General features: G+C 44.8%; 1 protein-coding gene across 4 annotated transcripts in view; it reads left to right on the top strand.

Annotated features, from left to right (window-relative positions):
- The window catches only part of LOC126278963 (homeotic protein female sterile), a 764,432-nt gene that overhangs the window by 692,035 nt on the left and 48,873 nt on the right, over window positions 1-23,524 (top strand). The gene's annotated exons all lie outside the window — the stretch shown is intronic.

The raw sequence follows: 23,524 nt of genomic DNA on the forward strand, positions 1-23,524 counted from the left end.
AAAAGGAACGAAAACCGTTCTCGTCCGAAAAAAGATTTAAACAAGACTACTCATTATTATACTGCCCGGTATACCATAACAGCCTCAGGGAAGGTGATCCCATATGTAGTACAGAAATGTAGTCGTGTCCTGCACGAAATCCGGGAAGTTTACGGAACTGGCGTACGAAGAATTTTTGCGTTCTGTAATTCTTCCGTACGTGGGACACAAAAATGTTTTGTACATTATCGATTCCTGGGGAGGGCAAACCGATTCAACTTTACACGATTATCTGTTCACGGATGAAAGGAAAGCGAGCACCTGCACCCTGAAAGTGGTCCCACCAAAGCGCTCTCCTTATTGCCAGCCCTGCGATGTTTATTTTTACCAACAGGTGATAATCTTCACGAAAATTATTCAGTGTGCTTTCCGACTTGATGAAAGACAATAGAGAGATCGCTTCTAGGGAAGATTCGATAGAATTACATTCGCTAATCCTACATCAAGTCAGCGCGCCTAATTTTGAAAGCAAGATTAGATATTCATGGTTCGCACCGAAATTAGCGGATGAGAGAGAAATCTTTTTGAGTGCAAAAGAACTGTGTTTCCCGGTATCGCCCATGAAGAAACCGTGCGCCTGCATGACGGTTGCTTTCATAAAATGCGCCTGGTGCTGCCCCACAATATTGTTCTGGCACATCAAGAAATGTGGACGGTGAAAAATAAGATTTTATAATATTGTGTGACAGAAAAAATTAATAACTGAATATATCTTCATAATTTCTCATATCTTACACTGTTTGTTGATATTTTTTGATATAAACTTGAAAAATTCGGACGAAAAACTGCACCAACAGGATTCGTACCCGGTACTTCCAGTACGGCAGCCGTGAACCTCTACCTCTGCGCTACACTGACTTGCTCGGATTACATTTAATGTTACGGAATACAAAGCACGCAATGAACTTCAAAATCGATTTTCTCAAAAACCAAGGCCCATCGCTAAAAAACCGGATAGCCAGGTACTCAGGGTAAGTGCCTCTACAAAATATTTGAAGCAGATCAAAATCTGTGACTTACAGTAGGGAGGGTCCTCTTGTTAGATATGGAACATCGTATAGAGCGTATAGAGAACTCTCAGAAGTGACAAGCAGTTGTAAATTGCATTTGCTATGTACTGTGAAGTTTACCTACGATTATTTGCACTTAGCCATTGAGGGCCTTTTTCTGTTATATTACAAGCAGTGTTGCAGACTTCATTATTCAACAAGTCACGAAGATAAGTAAACCTTTTAACTCATTTGCATGACTTTGTCACTAATTTTCCATAGTGTTGTAGAACATTCGTACTCATATCCTGTTACCTCACACTGGGGCACAGCTGTGTAGTAGCGGCGGGGAGAAATTGTCTTAGCGGTGTACTGCGCCAGAAGCCGTTTCAAAAACTCACAAACTAGGCCTACCGTAACAACAGTGGCAACTCGGCCCCCACAGCAGTAGCGACGAGTCCTTTACAAAACTGGCACGAGTGTTTATGAAAGTCTTGAACTCCATCTCCCTTTCTATCATTTTTGCGTCTCATCTCCTCCATTTACTTGTCACACTCATCATCGCGACTGTTGCAGGCATCATCGCTTTCAACGTCATCATCATTGTTCCAGACGTCATAGTCCATGTCACAATCATCGTTACAGTTCTCGTCATCAAACTTGTCACCGTCACAGTCATCAACCTCACAGTCATCAACCTCACAGTCATCAGCCTCACAGTCATCAGCCTCACAGTCATCAGCCTCACAGTCATCACCGTCGCCACCGCAGACACCATCACCATAGTTGTCATCAGTAAAGTCATGACCACTTCACTCATCCCCGCTAGAACCATTATCACTGAACTCATCACCCCACAGTCATCACTGCACTCTTTATCATAGTCATCAATCACTATTCTAATTACGTTAGAGCATCTGAACTTCTTTGCCAAGATCGCTATTTTTCCTCATAACCGATCTCAGTAATCAATGTTATCGTTTACAGATCTCGAAAGTATTTACACAGAGTGACTATATACAAAACAATTGTAATGTACAGTATCAGGTGCAATATAAAAGAAAAAAAAAACAAACAGAAGAACAACATACCTCGACAGACAGGTTATTGAATTTTTCTTAAAATAGCTCATGAATTGGCAGGTACGTAACAGACTAGAAGACTGATGCATCGGCATTTCAACATTAAAACAACTATATAAACAGTTATTCACCACATAAATCCGTTGTATGTCACTCACAACAAAGTACATACTCGCAGAAGGCGGTGATCAAGAAAGCATAAGTGTTGACACTTGGATCGACAGGTTTCACTAGGGTAACATTAAATTCTTTCTTAAGACTATTTTTATGATTACATTACAATGTGGTAGCTGAAACGTGGACGAAAATAAATCTAAAAAACATGTTTACAATGTTACTGCCAGTTAATTAAGGCAGACAAAAACTTATTCTTAAAGCGTTACTTACGCAGTAAACCCATGTAGTAGCCGAATATGTATTTGGTACAATTACTGCAAACTGATATACAATAGATTACCTTACAAACGCTTTAACAACGTACAAAGCCATTAAAATACTGAATGTTTTTAATTTACAAATCTTAAAAAGACACGAGTGAAAAATTACAATCTGGGCTTCTAGAGTGCCACAAAAGTAGCCGTTTAAGCAGTGTTTACATCCAAACCTAGATATGGCAAGGACTTTTATCTTCTCCAATGATAATCACAGATCGGCCGTTGCTGCTCAAAATAAGTAAACTATAAAACTGTTGTAATTGTCACTGTAATAACTGTAATCAACACTATTGTAATCGTCACTGTAGTGATCATTATTGTGATCAACAACCTAGGGATCACTATTGTAGTCGAAATTCGAGTCGTCAGTATTGTACTCTGCCTTCTTGTCATCGTTAATGTAATTGTCATTTTAGTCATTGCTATTGTACTCATCACAGTACTCATCAGTAATGTAGTCATCGGTCATCGTTCTCGTAGTCTGTCACCACCGCCGTCATCGTCCAGCTATCATAGGCGCTGGAGACGATGCAAACCCTTAACAAACTCAGCCTACTTCAGACAAGCGCTTCCTTCTGATTTTGTGAAACATTCAGTCGATCTGGTTTTTCAGCTCATCCCATTACCTCACTTTAGGCCTGCTAAACGGACATGTTTTGTTATTGTTTTCCTCTCCACAACAAGTTTGAATTTTCCTTCTTCAAACATCTTTGGCACATGACCAAACCATTGGGTCCAGTACCTTCACAAAATTTTTGTAATCTTATGCCGTTCTATTATGTTTCACATATACTGTTTCTAAAGACGCATGAGTAGTGAACTCTTTTGTCATTGTTAGTTTCATAATTCTGCTATTATTTATCGACGTTTTATTCCACCGTCAGTCTCTCACAGACGTAGCTTTTAGTGTTCAGTGCTGTCAAAACACAATCAACTCTGAGCCGACGTGTAAACACAAAAGCCCATTCTTGACAGGCGACACTCAGTACAGGAACAATATGCCAGGGGCGTCGCTGTAAACGCGCTAGTCCCGAGCAGTCGATTTAGACAAGAAAGTCACCCTGTAATTTTGGCTTAAAGAATGCTCAGCGCGTTTCCAGACTGTTGGGTAAAGAACACTGATCTAGAAAGTCACAGCCTGGAAAGAAGGTGCGTATTTCAGTTCTTAACTGCCTGGCGGAATACTCGTCACCCTGTTTAGCGCGTTTAAACTTGGCGCGCTGGATCCGCGTTATGGCGTCCAGAGGAGGTGGGTGTGTCAGCGGCCGCGCCAAGTGGCAGCCGGCGGTGGGGGTAGCGCGGGAGGGGCGGTTGAGACCGCAATGGTGGGGAGAGGCGGCGCGGAGGGGCGCGAACAGCTGAGCAGCGCAACCTTACAACCGGCCGAAGGTCAGCCGTACTACTTGCCGCTCTCTCTCTCTCTCTCTCTCTCTCTCTCTCTCTCTCTCACTCACACACACACACACACACACACACACACACACACACGACGCCTCGCCTTACTTTATGGGGCTCGCCCGGCCCCCTCTAATGCAACGCGCTGGCGGTTTGCGAGCGCAGGCGTATTCTGCCTTACGTGCCGCGCTCTACGGCTGCTTCGCTACTGTCTCTTGGCGTAGAGGGTCGTCCGTTCGAGCACTCTTTGCAGCTGACCACCTCGTGTGCTTCTGGATAGACGCAATTTTCTGTGTAATCGCTGAAGTCCTTGCTACGATGCATTACGTTGCTGTCGCAATGGAAGAGATCGTTAGCTGCAGTCGCCGTCTGAGGCGAGGAACTGCTGTAAGTTCGGGGTTTTAAGGGGATGTTACGGGAGTTTTGAATCCTGACATGGAAATAGACGTGGTTTTTCGCGTGGTCGGTGAGCAGTCAGAAATGATCACACTTTACGAGAGCGGCGTCATCTGCGACCGCCGCGCTATCCAGAGGCAGTAGTCAGTAACATCTGTTGCGCCAGCTGCACACACTTTTGCTTCTGATGACACGAATTATTTACATAAGAATGGAAAAACTGGTAAAAGGCGACATCGATGAAGATCAGTTTGGGTTCCGGAGAAATGTAGGTATACATGAGGTACTGAAGAAGATGGGTTTAATAAGAGCAAAACTACATTTGTAAAATTTGTAGATGTAGAGAAAGCTTTTGAGAATGTTCACTTGGTCTACACTCCTCAGCAGGTACCAGGGATAAAATACAGGGAACGAAAGGTTATATACAACTTGTACAGAAATCAGACTGCCGTTACAAGTGTCGAAGGACATGAAAGGAAATTCGTAGTGGAGAAGGGAGCGAGACAGGGTTGTACCCTACCCCGACATCATTGAACCTGTACGTTGGGCAAGCAGTGAACGAATCCAAGGAGATATAGGGGAAGAAAATTAAACTTCATGGTGAAGAAATAAAAGCTCCAAGGTTTGCCGATAACTTTGTAATGCTGCCAGAGTTTGAAGAAGAGTAGAACTCAGTGGACTTCGTCTTGAAAATAAGTTATTAGATTACCATCAACAGAAGCAAAACAAAGGTTGTAGAGTGTAATCGAAATAAACCCAGCGATGTTGAGGGAATTAGGAAACGAGAAACCGACGAGTTTTTCCATTTCGGCCGAAGTAGAGAGGATATAAAATGTAGACTGAGGATAGCAGGAAAAGCTTTTCAGAAAAAGGAGAATTTCTTAACACATAACATCAGTTCAGAGTTAAGAAGTCGTTTTCAACGTATTTGTCTGGAGTGTAGTCTTGTACAGAAGTGGAACCCTTAGACGATAAACCGTCCAGATAAGAATAAAAGCTTATGAAATGTAGCGATACACGCAAAACTAAAGATTAAACGTGCGGGAAGATTAAATGGGTAGATTAAATGGCTAACTATTGAAGAAGGTACTGAATCGAATTGAGGAGAAAAGAAATTTATGACCCAACTTGACTAACAAAACAGACAGGTTGACAAGACGCATTCTAACGCATCAAGGAGTTATCAGTTTAGCATGGGTGGGAAGCGTGTGTGTTTTTAAGGGGAGGGGGCGGAAAAATTGTAGAGGGAGACAAGGAATGAATACATTAAGTAGGAGCAAATCACAATCCCAGAATTCTGAAAGCAGTAGGTTTATTATGTCCGCTTTTTGGGCACGCGTCATAAAACTTCTCAACATTTATATTTCTAACTTGTAAGTCTTCCTACCTTGGAAGTACATTGTGAATTTAGTTCTTAATCTTCAGTAATCTCTGGATATGCACATACCCATTTCTTTAGTAAAGTTTTTGAAGAAGTTAATAATTCCATCAAAACTCTGCTCTTCATTTAGTTTATCTTTTGTATTGTTTCATGGATCATACGCGCGTTAGCTCGCTATGCTGCGGAACGAGTAGGTTTACGTGTACATTTCTCGGTGAAAACATTGGTAGATTCTGTCCATTTCAATAACTTTTACTCCATTTTAGTGGTATGGTAGCTCTTTTAAATGTTGATGTAACTCTTATTACTTAATTATAACTAATCATACCGAAAGAGATACTTCGTCGACAGATATTTAAGGTGGTGGTGCAGTGAATTGGCGTATTTTCGTGGTGGCCCATCTGACTTCTTTTCTCTGTCTCCACCGTTGAAAGGCATGTCGCGCAATTCGCAACTGTGAAGCCTTGGGGAGAAATTGGGTGGCTTTGAACTCGCTTTTTTTCCTTTTAACTGGTTTCTCTCCTCTACCAGTCTTTTCGACCCTGAGTAATATACCCAAATACTTTTTACATATATTCTAATCCCATACGGTGATCGCTGGTTACGGCTCCCTTTTGTAGCATGAAAATTATTCCTTTGTTTTTAATCTCTTCTTATACTCAGTGATATCCTCACATTGAGGCCTGTGTTACATGTTAGTAGATAGACTTCTTCCGATGGGCATTGCTCTCTTTCCCGGTACTTAGCTGCTTCTGATATGCTACCAGGTTCGTCCGTGCTGACAAGGTAGCAGAATTTGTTATCTTCCTCTTGTGCGTAGTCCCTAATTTTGATGCTAATTTTGTCACTCTCTCCGACACTGCTCCACAGTACTTCCTTTTTTAATTGATTTACAGTCATTCCATTTGCCATTAGCCAGGGTTTGTTATTCTCCCTCACAGTGAAAGATAGCTTTCTTTATCAGCAAAATTTACACATTAGTTCACTGAGGAGCCGTACACATTCGTACAGCTTAAACATAAGTGCGTTTACCTGATGCACCGGCCAGAGTGTGTGTGGCTGCTATGCGGTTTTTCACGCTAGTTTAGACAAATACTAGGTTGATTCCCATTCCCCGCCACAAAAACTTCTGTACGCGAACAGTAAAAACTCGAAAACTTTCAAAACAAAGTTAATGCCTATTCACCGGCCTTTTCCAGCTATATCTGCTCCTCTTGTGAATTTTGAACTTGCTATTACTAGCTGAGATTGACTGCGGAACTCAATTAACCTTTCTCCTTTCTTATTCCCACAGTCAAGCCCATATTCTCCCCTAGCTGTATATTATTTCCCCTACTACCACGTTCCAGTCTCCCTTGATTATTAAATTATCATCTCCCCTACATAGTCAGTTACCCGTGCAACATCCTCATATACACTCCTGGAAATTGAAATAAGAACACCGTGAATTCATTGTCCCAGGAAGGGGAAACTTTATTGACACATTCCTGGGGTCAGATACATCACGTGATCACACTGACAGAACCACAGGCACATAGACACAGGCAACAGAGCATGCACAATGTCGGCACTAGTACAGTGTATATCCACCTTTCGCACCAATGCAGGCTGCTATTCTCCCATGGAGACGATCGTAGAGATGCTGGATGTAGTCCTGTGGAACGGCTTGCCATGCCATTTCCACCTGGCGCCTCAGTTGGACCAGTGTTCGTGCTGGACGTGCAGACCGCGTGAGACGACGCTTCATCCAGTCCGAAACATGCTCAATGGGGGACAGATCCGGAGATCTTGCTGGCCAGGGTAGTTGACTTACACCTTCTAGAGCACGTTGCTTGGCACGGGATACATGCGGACGTGCATTGTCCTGTTGGAACAGCAAGTTCCCTTGCCGGTCTAGGAATGGTAGAACCATGGGTTCGATGACGGTTTGGATGTAGCGTGCACTATTCAGTGTCCCCAGAGGCGTACGGCCAGTGTAGGAGATCGCTCCCCACACCATGATGCCGGGTGTTGGCCCTGTGTGCCTCGGTCGTATGCAGTCCTGATTGTGGCGCTCACCTGCACGGCGCCAAACACGCATATGACCATCATTGGCACCAAGGCAGAAGCGACTCTCATCGCTGAAGACGACACGTCTCCATTCGTCCCTCCATTCACGTCTGTCGCGACACCACTGGAGGCGGACTGCATGATGCTGAGGCGTGAGCGGAAGACGGCCTAACGGTGTGCGGGACCGTAGCCCAGCTTCATGGAGACGGTTGCGAATGGTCCTCGCCGATACTCCTGGAGCAGCAGTGTCCTTAATTTGCTGGGAAGTGGCGGTGCAGTCTCCTACGGCACTGCGTAGGATCCTACGGTCTTGGCGTGCATCCGTGCGTCGCTGCGGTCTGGTCCCAGGTCGACGGCCACGTGCACCTTTTCGCCGACCACTGGCGACAACATCGATGTACTGTGGAGACCTCACGCCCCACGTGTTGAGCAATTCGGCGGTACGTCCACCCGGCCTCCCGCATGCCCACTATACGCCCTTGCTCAAAGTCCGTCAACTGCACATACGGTTCACGTCCACGCTGTCGCGGCATGCTACCAGTGTTAAAGACTGCGATGGAGCTCCGTATGCCACGGCAAACTGGCTGACACTGACGGCGGCGGTGCACAAATGCTGCGCAGCTAGCGCCATTCGACGGCCAACACCACGGTTCCTGGTGTGTCCGCTGTGCCGTGCATGTGATCATTGCTTGTACAGCCCTCTCGCAGTGTCCGGAGCAAGTATGGTGGGTCTGACACACCGGTGTCAATGTGTTCTTTTTTCCATTTCCAGGAGTGTATCTTCTCTACCTCTTCATTGTCTGCTTATGACGTCGGCATGCATATCTGAACTATTGTTGGCGCTGGTTTGCCGGTGATTCTATTACTGAACTGTTCACGGTATTAATAACGAATCCTATTATATCTAAGCCTTTTTTCTGTTGCTGTTGATACTACCCTGTATTCGCCTGACGAGACTTTCTGTTCTTTCCATTTCACGTCAGTTAGCGCCCACTATATCTAGATCGAGCCTTAGCACTTCCCTTTTCAGATTTTATAGCTTCCGTACCACGTACAGACTTCCGACATTCGACGCTCTGCCTAGTAGAATGTTACCCGTTCGTTGGTTAATCAATCTTTTTATCATAGTTACTTCCCCCTTGGCTGTCGCCACCCGGAGATGAAAGGCGCAGCTTCCCTCCCTCAGATTAAGTCGACTGTGGCTTCAGGAAGGGCATCTGTTCACAGAGGTAAAACAGTAATGTAAAGTAAAGAAAAAAACAATGGTCCCCAAACGACGGGATAAACATTGTGAAAGAGACAGTCTATTGCGCAACAGTAGTTTTACGTTCGTGAGATGGACTCCTTAATACGCTTATAGTCTCTTCCCGCCTGTGGTGTATTCAGTGGAGACACCGGCCAGTTTACACACTGCATTCGCGACTTTGTGCGTCTGCCGTCACAGCAATTAGATGCCCAGCGCCAGAGGTAAACTTCGGCCAGCTTCGTACAGGTACTTATTAGGATGGTCGCACTATCCTCTTAAGGTGCAACCGGTTTTCATGTCAGAGTGAAAGAACTAACTCTATGTTGTTCTGACCACAAATAGTTGAAGACAAAGTTGCAAATAATAACGCTCCTGACAATAGCTGTTGAATTTGTCTGCGCGATTTGTCATTTGGCTCTGTGCACTATAGGACTTAACTTTTGAGGTCATCAGTCCGCTACAACTTAGAAGTACTTAAACCTAGCTAATCTAAGGACATCACACGCATCCATGACCGAGGCAGTATTCGAACCTGCGACCGTAGCGGTCGCGCGGTTCCAGACTGTAGCGCCTACAACCGCTCGGCCACCCCGGCCGGAGATTTGTCATTTATCTACCGGATTCAAAACTTCTCCAGTATGTATTTTCACGGACACCGATGCCTGAAGTGCGTTTTCGTAGGACTATACGATACCACGATAACAGTGATTAACCCACCTAATTCCAGCGCTGGAAAAGAAAGAGGTGACATAATTGTAAGACTCGCGTTCGGGAGGGCGAACAACCAATTTCAGATTTTCCGTTATCCCTAAATCGCTAAGGTTATTCATTTATTTGTTTTACATCTCTAGGATATGAAATTATTACGATACTGACAGATCATAATTAACATCAATTACAAATAAAGAATCAGTTACAGAAGAAATTCAACTAACACGGACTGAAAGAAACAGCAATAAAATACAGGGATTAATATGTACATAAAAATTACAAAAGAAAAAGCCCGGAAGATGAAAAGAAACAAATAAACAGGAAGATAATTCTTTTCATGATTTATATATGCCGACTGAAGTGACAAATGAAAATTTGTACCAACACTAGGATTCGAACCTGGATTGGTACAAATTTTCAGGATTGATGGATGGATACAGTGATATGGGCGCATGACAGCAAGGTCTTTAGTGCCCGCGCGAAAACAGTTTGAGATAAGCGTCGGGAAAATAAACGAAATAGGAGTATAAAACAACACGGAAACGAAAGGTAACAAAATGTAGAAAACTAAGTGTGTATCTACACGGAAGCACGAAACGAAGTATCATGACAGTATTAAAACATCAGATAAACAGGAAAAAAACCGTAGGAAAGAGTTAGAACAATATAGGAGATGGACGTGGCTGGCTGACCGCAAGAGGAAAAAAACGACGAGCCAGCCACTCTGCAGCATTCCAAAATCTCCAGCCTAAAAGCTTAGTCCAGAGTCCAGATACATCACAAAAATTTAAAACTTTCATCACATTCGTCACATCATCAGCCAAAATAGAGGGCAGATCCGTATCGATATTTCCTTCTGGCCTTGCATCACGGTATAAAATGCACTTTGTTAAAAATGGCGTAGTTCCAAGATGTGCACGCCACAGGCATCAAAAAACGGTGGATCCTCTCGCCGCAGTAAAAAGCCATGTGTAAGAGGGCAGTGCCCAGTGCGAAGACGTCTGAGGGTCAATTCATCCCGCCTGAACAACCAGCAAGACGAACACCACGGCCGGATAGTTGACTTCACCAACTGTCCGTTACTGTCAGCCTTTCCTCATCCCACAACTGATGAACTTCCTGTGTAGTGCAGAAACACCAGCCTGCACGGGAATAGGACACTGTGACACATCGTGCCATCTGCATGCCTCCTTGGCAGCACGATCGGCCTGTTTATTTCCCCATATCCCCGGGCATCCAGCAGAATGACACCTCCTTTCCCTGCCGTTGGAGCAAGTGTATAGTTGGTCATATATTAGCTGGGGCAACTTCTCAGCTGGGTACATGTTCTGTAGCGATTGTAAGGCACTAAGTGATTCGGAGCAGATGAGAAACCGTTTGCCCTGAACACGACGCATCGTCACTTCAATCTGCATATCTACGTCATAGATGGTAGAGACTTAAAAAGGACTCTGGAACCATATAGTTCCATTTGATGCAAGCACGTATGCCTAGGTTTCGGGAAGGATCCCTGTATTGTTCAATACTGAGGTCCTCTTCCAGTACTATTGGAGAGCCTGTGCAATGCTGTTCAAGTTTCGGGGGAATACCAAGTGGGCTGAGGGGTTAACGGGAATGTGGATAATGGAGGGAGGCATGCTACGATAGTCCGTGGGGTTGTGCGAAGCCACTGTGCCAGGCTGGTGTACTGTTTACGAGTCGGAATAACGAGCAGGAGGCGCAGTTTCGAATCCAGGTCTTAGTACAAATTTTCATTCGTCACTTCAGTCTGAATGTGTACATCATAGACATTTAAGACTTGAAAATGTCTTTTATAGTTTCATTTAATGCCGTTTGTTTTTTTGTAGAGAGCCCAGTATTCGGCAGTTTTGACTGGTGTTTCGTTAGCTGCGGAAAGGTCACTGGTAACACATGTAACGGGCAGGTTTTGGCAAACTAAGAATGTTGGTCCTGCAGGTCACCACACTGACAGATTTGAATATCACTGCCGAAGAGCCATTTCCTGAGGCTGACACCCTAGCTCTTAATGGAGAGCGCACCTTCCATGTCACAAAAGGCTCCTCTTTCACATTCCTTTCGTGTGCTTCAGGTGGAGAATGTCGCCAAAAAAATCCACTCTGAGTAGTCCGAGTAACGAGAAACAGCCGGCCGCGGTGGCCGAGCGGTTCTAGGCGCTCAGTCCGGAACCGCGCGACTGCTACGGTCGCAGGTTCGAATCCTGCCTCGGGCATGGATGTGTGTGTATGTCCTTAGGTTAGTTAGGTTTAACTAGTTCTAAGTTCTAGGGGACTGATGACCACAGATGTTAAGTCCCATAGTGCTCAGAGCCATTTGAACCAGTTTTGAACGAGAAACAAAGGCATTACTGTAGTCTGCACGACACTGTTTCTTGATCTGAGCCTTGGTCGTTAATGCTCGTGTCCGAACAAGGGATGTGTGGGATCAGTTTCCTGTTTCTTCCTCTCCACTTCTGACGCTGCTATCCTGCGAAACTCTGATGGCGCTATACCCTTAATTTGGTACAGTTTACTGACAGGAAAGGAACGTAACCAGTCTGGCACAATGCGTCCCGTCTCGTTTAAATCTGCATGTACAACATTTTGCCAAACTGGTGCAGAATACTCTGCTAGGGCAGACGTTCGAAACACTTTCGGTTCAAATCCCAGGTGGTTCCTGTAACTTTGCGGATGGTGATCTTCCATTCAGGTACTGTGAGCTTTATTTCTTCGCCGTAGGTTTTGAGTGTAAGGGAACAATCCATCGCTTAAGGTGAATAACGTGATGGTTGATATGAAAAGAATACAAATGATTTCATTCTCCATGTTTACTCAAACCGAGCTTGTGTTACATCTCTAATGACATCGTCGTCGACACGATCTTATACTTTGATCTTCGGTCTTTCCTTCCAATGGAACATCAGCGGCAGTGTACGATATGTGGTCCACACGACCAATCATCCAATCCGGAAGCGTTTACTCCAACGCAAACGTAAATGTGAAGTAGGTCGTCAGGAGAACCAATTCAGGCGCAGCCATCTTCCCTTCTTGGTTTCTTTCCTTCTTTTCATTCCCGATTGCTTTCCTCCACAACTTTTCTGTGGAGTGCATCGTCGGAATTGAGTCCCGCAACTACACTCATGCTCATAAATTAAGGATAATTGCAGAATGTGGTGCCACACAACGTGGCACTACACAAAACTGGCGCTAATAGCATAGACACATAGGGAACACACACGACACATATCTGTAAGTCCACGGTATTGGTGATAAGTTGGGAAAACCGTCCCGAAACACGTGCTACAAAACGCCACTGTTTTTGGCGCATGTACCCCGACATCAATATGGGATATGATCACCATGCACACGTACACAGGCCGCACAACCGGGTTTGCGTGCTCTGGGTCAGTTGGTCGAGCATCTGCTGGGGTTTAGCCTCCCATTCTTGCACCAGTGCCTGTCGGAGCTCCTGAAGTGTTGTAGGGGTATGAAGACATGTGGGGGGAGGGGGCGGGGGGTGGGGTAGAGGTACCAACTAAGGCATGTTTATCTTAATTTGTCCGAAATTGCTCTTTCTCACATCCACCCCCTTATGTCTTCTTTTTTCGTATGCACTAGCGTTGTCAGACACTTGGACCTTCACAAGATTGTCATGTCCGTTACAACAGAGATTACTACTGCATCCCAAGATTCTGAGCCATAAAACAACACCGGCCGGATTACGGATTTAGAAACTTCATCCTTAAAAATGGATGGTCACGTTATTGTGACGTAATGCTCGAGTGTCAGATTATACGATCCAATAGTGCTTGTTTGTGTCAGACGCTGATCCGAGCATACGCCGTCTCGAAAAACAACTTACTTAGCCGAAGTGGCGTAATTGGTAGATTTTGACATAATCGCATCTAAGGCTTTGTCGGCGGAAACCAGTAAGTTTAATATGAAATTTTATCCGACTATTCTAAAACGAGGAGAGCGGCGAGATTGTAATGTAAGCCTCTCCCGAAGTTTTTCTCAGTCAGTGTCTCTGTGCGTATCCGCCGAGTAGAAAGAAATGAAAATTTTGATTGAGTTAAACTTGGAAGGTATGAAGGTAAACAAATTAAAAATTCAAAGGTTGATGGTATTCGTGTTGCTTGCGGAGATAACGTATTCAGGACTGCCACGGCTTTCACAGATCGGGGATCGATACTCCGTACCGGTACTCGGAAGGGCACGCAGTTTTTACTCTTCAGAAGTAATCGAATCTTAGTCTGCTTGTTCAGATATGTTATCACCGATTTTTCGTGAAGCAAAAAATCGAATATTTGGAAAGATCTCTTTTTCAACCTTTACACCTTCACAGTCTCTTTTGTGTTTTTCTCCGCGCATCAACGGAGGCATACATCCAACGGGTCAAGAATTTTGCTGGTCTTTGATACGGTTGCACTGCGTACTTAGATGTAACGGATGTTGGTTTGCTACGATGCGTTCCCGACCATTTTCGAGACATGGAAGTTCAAAGTTTTGTGGAATTGTTGAATAACGTAAGAGGGAAGCGGCATTAGCACAACTGGCTAAGGGAAATCACTGGAAATCTGCCGTTATTACGTACGAGTCTCGTCAATATTTTTCTAATATACCTCCAAACACGAGCAGCTAATTCCCAAGAATGATTGCCTGTCGAAGTCACGGGGTCCAAACTATACATATCGAACGTGCGATCGTAAAACGATCATGCGACTCTGGTGGCGGGCGTTATAAATATGTTTATGGTGGTCACTGTAGCAACGACAAAAGAAGAGCGTTATAAAAATACTTCTAATTGCAAAGGAGACAACTGACCTTACTCGCAGTCGGTGTTCTTCTCATGTGAAAGCCTGCATGTTCCAAAATCCTACTGCAAATCGACGTCAGTATACGGGTCTGTAATTCAGCAGATCATTCCTATTTCCTTTTCTGAGTACTTTCCATTGTCTGGGTGCGGTACTTTCGACGAGCTTGCGGTTGTATATGATTGCTAAGTATGGAGCTACTGTATCAGCATACCGTGAAAGGATGCTAACAGGTATACAGTCTGGATCAGAAACCTTGCCGTGTTGAGTGGTTTAAGCTGCACCGAGGATATCTACTTGTAAGTTATTCATGTTGGTATTTGTTCTCGATTCGTATTGTGGAATATTTTGTCGTCTTCTTTGCTGAAGGAATTCCGAAACATGTATTCGTCCTCTAAAGTAAGTTACTTTGGAAGAACGGTCAACTTTCCCCTCTTCCCCACCGTAACTGTTTTCTTCTTTCTTTCTTGTTGTTCACTGCCACGACACAAAGCAAGAACTGCTGATTTCCTTTCAGATCTCGACGCCTTAGTAGCTTGTTCTGTTCGTGCAGAACTGATGTGCGTTTTGTGCCGCGCCTAATCGCTCAAGACTTTTCGCTTTAGAGTCTGCTTTGTTGGGAGCCTTAAGAGAGCGTTGCGATCGTATATCACAGCGGTGACCACGCCCGTGTGTTCGTGAGCGCGCACCGATGACGCTGTCAACCACGGACGTATTCATGTCCACGTGGACTTTCGTTATGAATGCAAGACAGCCGCGGACACAAGTGATCGCGTGGTTGAGTACTTCTGGAGGCAGCGTGGATTTTCTAATTATTCCACGTGTCCAACAGATGCCCTCACAGTGCCCGTGTATTCCACTTACATCGTTGAAGAGAGAGAATATTTATAAGAGAGAATATTCCAAAGAGCAGGAGGCAGATGTGGTGGAGCGGCGGCGTTCTTCGCGGGTCTGGCGGTATTACGCGGCCGGACGGCGCACTCTTTTAGCTCACGGAGTTAGACCAGGTAATTAGGGGCGCCTGGGCGTTTAGTTTGGCCGCTTTAATTACGCTCGCTCGCAATTACGCCCAGCGCGTGCGGTCGGCGTCTGAGGCAAGCGCGCGCAATGCGACGTAACCTAAACCAGCGCCCACCCCACGTCACATCTCCGCTCACCGCAGTTCATAATGTCGCCCTGCTTATGCGAACGTCTGCGGTGAGTTCTCGGCCACAGAACCGGCTGTGGACAGTGGAAGGGCTCATTTGTTAGCGTTGCACGTGATGTAGTAACTCGGATCACAGTTTAATAATGACAGTAGACTGAAGTTTAAGAGAATCGTCCGTATGAGGAAAGAAGTTGAATACTGCAGTACTGAGGAGTGATGGGATGCGTTTGACGTTCCCCATGGCTGTAGATACAGTGGTAATGTATACCACATTAGGCAGTTCGTTTGAAGTGGAATGCACACCTCTGAAAAAGGCAATCACTGAAGTTGGACAGACAAACATAGGGCCAAGGAACGTACGAGGGTGAGTCAAATGATAACCTAAATTTTTAAAAAAATATTATTTATTGTGCTGAAGTGGAACAAATCTATATCACTTTTCAGCATAATCTCCCCCACGCTCAATGCAAGTCCTCCAGCGCCTACAAAGTGCATAAATTCTTTTAGAAAAAAAATTCTTTTGCTACTCCGCGCAACCACTCATGCACCGCGTGGCACTCCTCTTCATCAGAACGGAACTTCTTTCCTCCCATTGCGTCTTTGAGTGGTCCAAACATATGGAAATCATTTGGGGCAAGGCCTGGTGAGTATGGTGGATGAGGAAAACACTCAAAATGCAGGTCTGTGACTGTTGCAACTGTTGGGACCTTGCATTGTCATGTTGCAAAAGGGCATCTGCTGACAGCAATCCACGTCGTTTTAATTTGACTGTGTCCGCAGCAAATCCAGAACATGTACTAGCTTTCAACATGAGCCGCTCTTGTTGCGCAATAGCCTTAGCGTAGGTCAACATGTGTAACTTAATTTCTGAATCCCTACGTACGAAATAATTGCTTCATAGAATTCAGCGTTCTTGCGGTCTCCAACATCGTGGTCCAACGAGACAAACAAATGATTATAGTTTCAGAAAAATTGGATGATTCATTCAAGAGAAAGGTCTTCACAAATATAGCAAGTCAATAAAGCGTTGGTCCACATGTAGCCATTATGGAAGTAGTTATTCAGCTAGGCATTGATTGGTATACTTCTGAGGGATATCGTGTCACATTCTGTCCAATTGGTTCGTTAGATCGTCAAAATCCCGAGCTGCTTTGAGGGCCCTGTCCATAACACTCTAAACGCTCTCGATCGCAGAGAGACCCGTCGACACTGCTGGCGAAGATAGAGTATGACAAGCGCGAAGACAAGCTGTGGAAACTCTCGCCGTGTGCGCTCGGGCGTTATCTTGTTGAAATGTAATCCCAGGAGGGCTAGCCATGTAGAGCAACAGAACGGTGCGTAGAATATCACCAGTGTACCGCTGTGCTGTAAGGTTGCCGCGGTTGACAACCAAAGGGGTCCTGCTACGAAAATGAGTGGCATTGCTCCCGGTTGTCGGGCCGTATGGCGGGCAAGAGTCAGGCTGGTATCCCACCACTGTCCGGAGAGTCACAAGACACCTTTTCGGCCTGAAATCTCATTGGCTGGAGTAGAACTTTCGTGTGTGACGAGCCCCGACGACCAGCGAAGATGTGCCTGGAGACGTCCCGGACAAAGGTTGGATGCCAACCTCTGTCGCCCGTCATATGGCCCGACGATTACGATTGGGCTGCCATTTCCTTTCATAGCAGAGCGGTACGTCTAGTATGTTCTAGCCCCGTTTTGTTGCCCTTCATGGCAAGCCATCCCGGGGCTTACATTTCCGCACTATAACGACCGCCCGCACACGGCAAGAGTTTCTACTGCTTCTCTTCGTGCTTGCCAGTTCTTGCTTAAGGGCCAGAAGTGGACCAACGCGTTATTGATTTGCTCAATTTGTGAAGCTCTTTCTCCTCAATAACGCATCCACTTTGTCTGAAATTGTAATCATCTGTTTGTGTGCACATTTTTATCACACATAGCGATTTCCGTCCCATTCGGATAATTCCATCTGGTGCTTCATTCTTTTTGTCTAACAATAAGAGAGCATTAGCACCCTATAAGTGGTATCGATTTAGCTGTCGCGATCACCATTAACCACCCCGTTCTCGCTTACAGAAAACAGAAAAACAGAACATTTTCGACCGCGACATTGTTTCGACTTACCAACTTCCATCATATCTTTTCCTGTCGAGTATCGCCTGTCTGACAGGGCAAACTCAAGTATTTGGCGAAACACGAGCAGGGATGGTGCCGAATGCTGCAAGCTACGAAAGCTTATATGGGGGCTCAGTTAAAAATATTAATGAATAAATGCAATAATTTTAGTAGCTGTGTGACCGGTTACGAAGTCTCGTGACCGGTTGGCCCTGAGTAGCATTAGCATTGCAATGTGACTGCATAAAATAAAAATAAAGAATGACAAGGAATTTCCATTAACACAATTGATTAATTAAGTCCCCTGCAACTATAAAAACTACGAAACAACAAAGCAGAAGTGTAACTGTTCTGTGTGTGGTAATGTGACTCAACGCACATGTATCTAGCTCGGTTCTTCCTCAATACGACAAGATATTTTAATCATCATTTACAATGAACTAATTGAAAAACCAGAAATACTATAACTGCACATAGAAACCAGAATTACAGGTCTAATACATGAACACGAGCCAGATGCTTTGTTGACTGTGCCTGTGACCAAGAGGCATTGTCATTAAAGAAATCTGTAATACATTTTTTTACCTCAATATATATTAACGAAAAATACACTGTGATAATTGCAACATCTTCCATCTATAAATTACACCAACCGAACAGCATCTACTGCCTCGCCCAACAGAACAACAACTGCACTCGACATCCTCTGAACTACTACCGCACTGGACATCCTCTGAATTACTACTGCACCAGTGGAGGCGGCGGAATAATAATCTTTGGCGCAATCTCTGGCGCTGTGACTCAGTGTAGCCACCTTTGAAGCTACAAGTGTACATTTTGTACGGTGAGCTTATGTCGCTTTGATTATGAAAGCGCAGTTTCTTTTACGACGTAACTGGAGGAAGAAACATCGACGCTCGCAGAGAGAAGGGTCTACGGACCCGAAGGCGATGAAGCTATCTGCTGCCTACTCAGCTGAGCAGCCCCCGGTCTTTTATAATGAACTTCCGTTCAGAGGGCTTCTTTCGCAGCTGGAACCAACTTAGCGATCATTCTCTCGCCCCCAGGGCGACGTAACTTACGTTATTTTCACTAATTCGCTCTCTGGTGCCAGACAAGTAAAGCAGACATCCCGTCAGCACGAGTTAGCGGTCGGATCCGCCCGTCTGGTAAGCGCCTGCTGTGTCGGCCACCCGCACATCGCACAACACGACCTTCCCTCCTCCCTCCTCACCCTTTTCTTCCATCGCACTGTGCTGCCTACGCTGCCACCCGTTTTTTAGCTTCAATTATTTCCGAGCAGCGTCCCGCCGGCGCGGCCGATACATAAAACATAAACATAATTTCTGCTGCGGCCGCCGCGGGCTCCGCCCCAGGGGGCCCGCGACAAGAGTGGAGCGAGGAAGGAGGCGGGGAGGAAGAAAAACATCCCGTGAATACCTACAGAAAGAATCGGAAACAACTGTTGATTCAGGGCACATTTCATCTTTTAGGGAAAAAAAGTACCGTAAGGTGTTTTTTTTTCTTGGTGAGGAGATGTCCCATAAAACATTCATCCGTCGCAGCTCGCTAAGAGCCCAGTCAAACTACGGAGCGGTTCTTTTCATTTCTCGCGTTAGCTGTTGGAATAATTTAGCACTGTGCGCCAACGCTACGCGTCGGCAGCGCAGCCTAGGAGTGGGGGCTGCTGCATTCTGAACCGCTTTGCCGCCGGGTCGCGCCGCTGCCATTAGATGAACTGGAGCTCGTGAATCATTCCTGGCTGAGAAACGTCTGCTGATAGTTCGTTTCGACACTCGAACTGTATCGAATACGTGATGAGTCCTTGTTTGTATTTCTGCAGTTAAGCGTCGCCGTCATGTTTTACTTTGTGAGCAGAAAGCACGTTCAACAAGTTTATTGCCATTTTCTCAGTAAAAACAAAGCGAAGCTCCTCGTGCTGACGCTGATGGGTCAATCGGGAGTGACCGACCGCCGTGTCATCCATTGCCAGTGTGAGGTCCTTAGGTTAGTTAGGTTTAAGTAGTTATAAGTTCTAGGGGACTGATGACCTAAGATGTTAAGTTCCATAGCGCTCAGAGCCATTTGAACCATTGCCAGTGACGTCATTGGATGCTCTCCCGGCATTCTTGACCGTGGAGCCGCTACCTCTCATTCAGGTAGCTTCTCAATTACGGGCCTCACGAGACTGTGTTCACTCGTACCAGTCCTTCCACGAAGGAATAATCCATGACAGGGGCGCGAATCGAATTCGGCCCTTTCGCATTGGTACCAGACACGTTGGCCACTGAGCTACAGAGGTGGTGGACTCTTTTTCTCAGTGGTTTCCGATTATTTTTTACATCACTCCCCGTCTACTCCCACTTCCATAGTGGTATTAATGAAAATAGGGTAATAAAGTTCCGCCGTACAGCACTGCTGTTTTGTGATAATTCCAGGTCTTAGTATGTTGTTATTGTGGTCTTCAGTTCAGAGACAGGTTTGAAGAACCTCTCCATGCTACTCTATCCTGTGAAAGCTTCTACATCTCCCAGTACCTACTTCTGAATCTGCTTAGTGTATTTATCTCTTGGTCTCCCTCTACGATTTTTACCCTCCACGCTGCCCTCCAATACTAAATTGGTGATCCCTTGATGCCTCAGGACATGTCCTACCAACCGATCCCTTCTTCTAGTCAAGTTGTGCCACGAACTTCTCTTCTCCCCAATCCTATTCAATATCTCCTCATTAGTTATCTGATCTACCCATCTAATCTTGAGCATTCTTCTGTAGCACCACATTTCGAAAGCTACTATTCTCTTCTTGTCTAAACTATGTATCGTCCACGTTTCACTTCCATACATGGCTGCACTCCATACAAATACTTTCAGAAACAGCTTCCTGACGATTAAATCTATACTCGATGTTAAGAAATTTCTCTTCCTCAGGAACGCTTTCCTTGCGATTGCCCGTCTACATATTATATCCTCACTACTTCGACCATCTTCAGTTATTTTGCTCCCCAAATATCAAAACTCTTCTACTACTTTAAGTGTCTCATTTCCTAATCTAATTCCCTCAGCATCACCCGATTTAATTCGACTACATTCCATTATCCTCGTTTTGCTCTTGTTGATGTTTATCTTATATCCTCCTTTCAAGACACTGCCCATTCCGTTCAACTGCTCTTCCAAGTCCTTTGCTATCTCTGACAGAATTACAATGTCATCGGCGAACCACAAAGTTTTTATTTCTTCTCCGTGGATTTTAATACCTACTTAGAATTTTTCTTTTGTTTTACTGCTTGCTCCGAGAAAAAGTCAGCCATCTCTGCTCTTAGTCTAAAATATGATGCAGTACTTTCGGAAAGACAGTTATTGCCAGTCGTTGTGAAAAAAGAAGAAGAACAAACTTAACAAGAGATTTTAAAGAAAAATATTTGTTTTCACATGATTTGTGGAAACAGCCATAAGCACCAACGTATTTGGACTGTAAAAACACGTATGAAAAATCTCAAAGCTTATAGAAGAATTCCATAGATATTTTATCTTGAAGACATGATGTATTCCGAGGTTAGAAATAAAATACCGTAAGACGTGAGAAATTTTTTTAACACTGCAACTAAAAACTTCTTCGCTGATGAGTTTGCTTTCTGTTAGAAAAAATCCAGCGATAAAGTTGTTGGGAAAATTATAAACTTAATTTTGATAACATCTGAGACATCGTTACTTTATCGTGTCACCTGTAAACGAGATTTACTTGCGAGATACTCCGACGACTTGGAACCCACTGCCAGGGTTTTCCCTCTGACGGCTCGCCTTAATACGACCGAGAATATTCTCTGTTGCCCGAAGGGATTATGTTTGCAGACTCTTCATCACTACAGCCATAAGTCAAATCATGGATATTCACTATACAAAAGTACCTGTAGGTATATGGGGCCACTATTTCCCTCGGAATCGTGCCAAATATATTTCTTCGCGTAGTTTTGAGAAACTCAAATTCGGCTTATTGTCCTCCGTAGGCGATAAATCCATAGTCAGCAAAAATGTATGTTTTGGGGTGATAATATCGCTTCCTTACACAATAAGTTTGTGTCCATCGCCACAATTTTTGGGCGTAACAGCGACGTCATGTAGAAAGGGAAGAACGGATGTATCAGAACCCTCACACTTAATATTGTATTGAAATTACTCAACGACACAGGTGGCTATAGGATACTAAAAGCCCTGAGCACCTCTTCTTTATTAAAACAACCCATTTGAGTAAATATACTTTGTACTGTATATCCATTTCGTGGTGAATGGAAGACCCACTGCTTCTGCAGAAGTTACGATATAGCTAACACGTTGCACGGTTCTGTCTGTGACTCTGCATGCTTCTGCCGTCATTTTTTGTGCTTTGGCAAAGTAATGTCCCAAAATGGTTCAAATGGCTCTGAGTACTATCGGACTTAACATCTGATGTCATCAGTCCCCTAGAACTTAGAAGTACTTAAACCTAACTAACCTCAGGACATCACACACATCCATGCCCGAGGCAGGATTCGAACCTGTGACCGTAGCGGTCGCGCGGTTACAGACTGAAACGCCTAGAACCGCTCGGCCACAACGGCAGGCAGTAATGTCCCATCTAGCTTCTTCGTCACAAGCAAATTCGTTGAAAAACTTAGACCGCAGCTCGTGGTCGTGCGATAGCGTTCTCGCTTCCCACGCCTGGATTCCCGGGTTCGATTCCCGGCGGGGTCAGGGATTTTCTCTCCCTCGTGATGATTGGGTGTTGTGTGCTGTCCTTAGGTTAGTTAGGTTTAAGTAGTTCTAAGTTCTAGGGGACTGATGACCATAGATGTTCAGTCCCATAGTGCTCAGAACCATTTGAACAATTTTTTTGAAAACATTAGTTATTACATATTTACGATGTTTTCTTATGTCCATTCGGTCCCGGCGTAGGCCAAGAGGACATGGGATAACAATAACCACTCTAAATCAGACCGCATTCACGGGACGAAGTGAAATGAAAGACATGGAAGTAGAGATTTGTAATGACTGACCAGAGACAGTAGTTGACGCGGCATCGATGCAGGACCAGGGGTGAAGCGGTGTGAGATCGTCGCCGGTACTTCAGAGACGGCGCCGTTGCACCTCACACAACGCTTGTTTCAGATACTAAGACTTATGCTCACCACGTTTCTTTGGAATTGCTCTAGACGTTACAAACCTAATTATGGAACCACCAAACCAAGATTTACAGAGCTCGGTAACTACGAATCGCAAGAATATGAAAGGAAATGATTCGCACGAACGATAATCATATTATAAGAAGTGCAAGGAGATGGTTGGTCTAAATGAAGTCGTTGTATGTAAAGGGTTTAAGTTATAGTACTGTATGTATAAATCCCACGAAATATGGCCTTGAACTGAAAACAACTAATACAACATCGCGTCTCGGGCCTTCCGCTAGTGACGTAGAGAGCATTTCTGCTTCATATTAGTTCTGGTTGGTTATTTTGTGTTTCATGCGAGAGAGTGGCTCCTCATCGTAAAATAACAGGGAGTGACGTGAGAAAACTCGTACAGCCTCGTCCGCTGTTAGGACAGCTTAATGCAGCAATGGGAATAGTGTTGATTTGTTGTTTCTGTCTGCGAGAGTGTAGAGTTCAATGTAACTCCCTAAGAGTGGTTCAAATGGTTCAAATGTCTCTGAGCACTATGGGGCCTAATTCTGAGGTCATCAGTCCCCTAGAATTTAGAA

Source organism: Schistocerca gregaria, chromosome 6 (genome assembly GCF_023897955.1).
Source record: "Schistocerca gregaria isolate iqSchGreg1 chromosome 6, iqSchGreg1.2, whole genome shotgun sequence".
Taxonomy (NCBI): domain Eukaryota; kingdom Metazoa; phylum Arthropoda; class Insecta; order Orthoptera; family Acrididae; genus Schistocerca; species Schistocerca gregaria.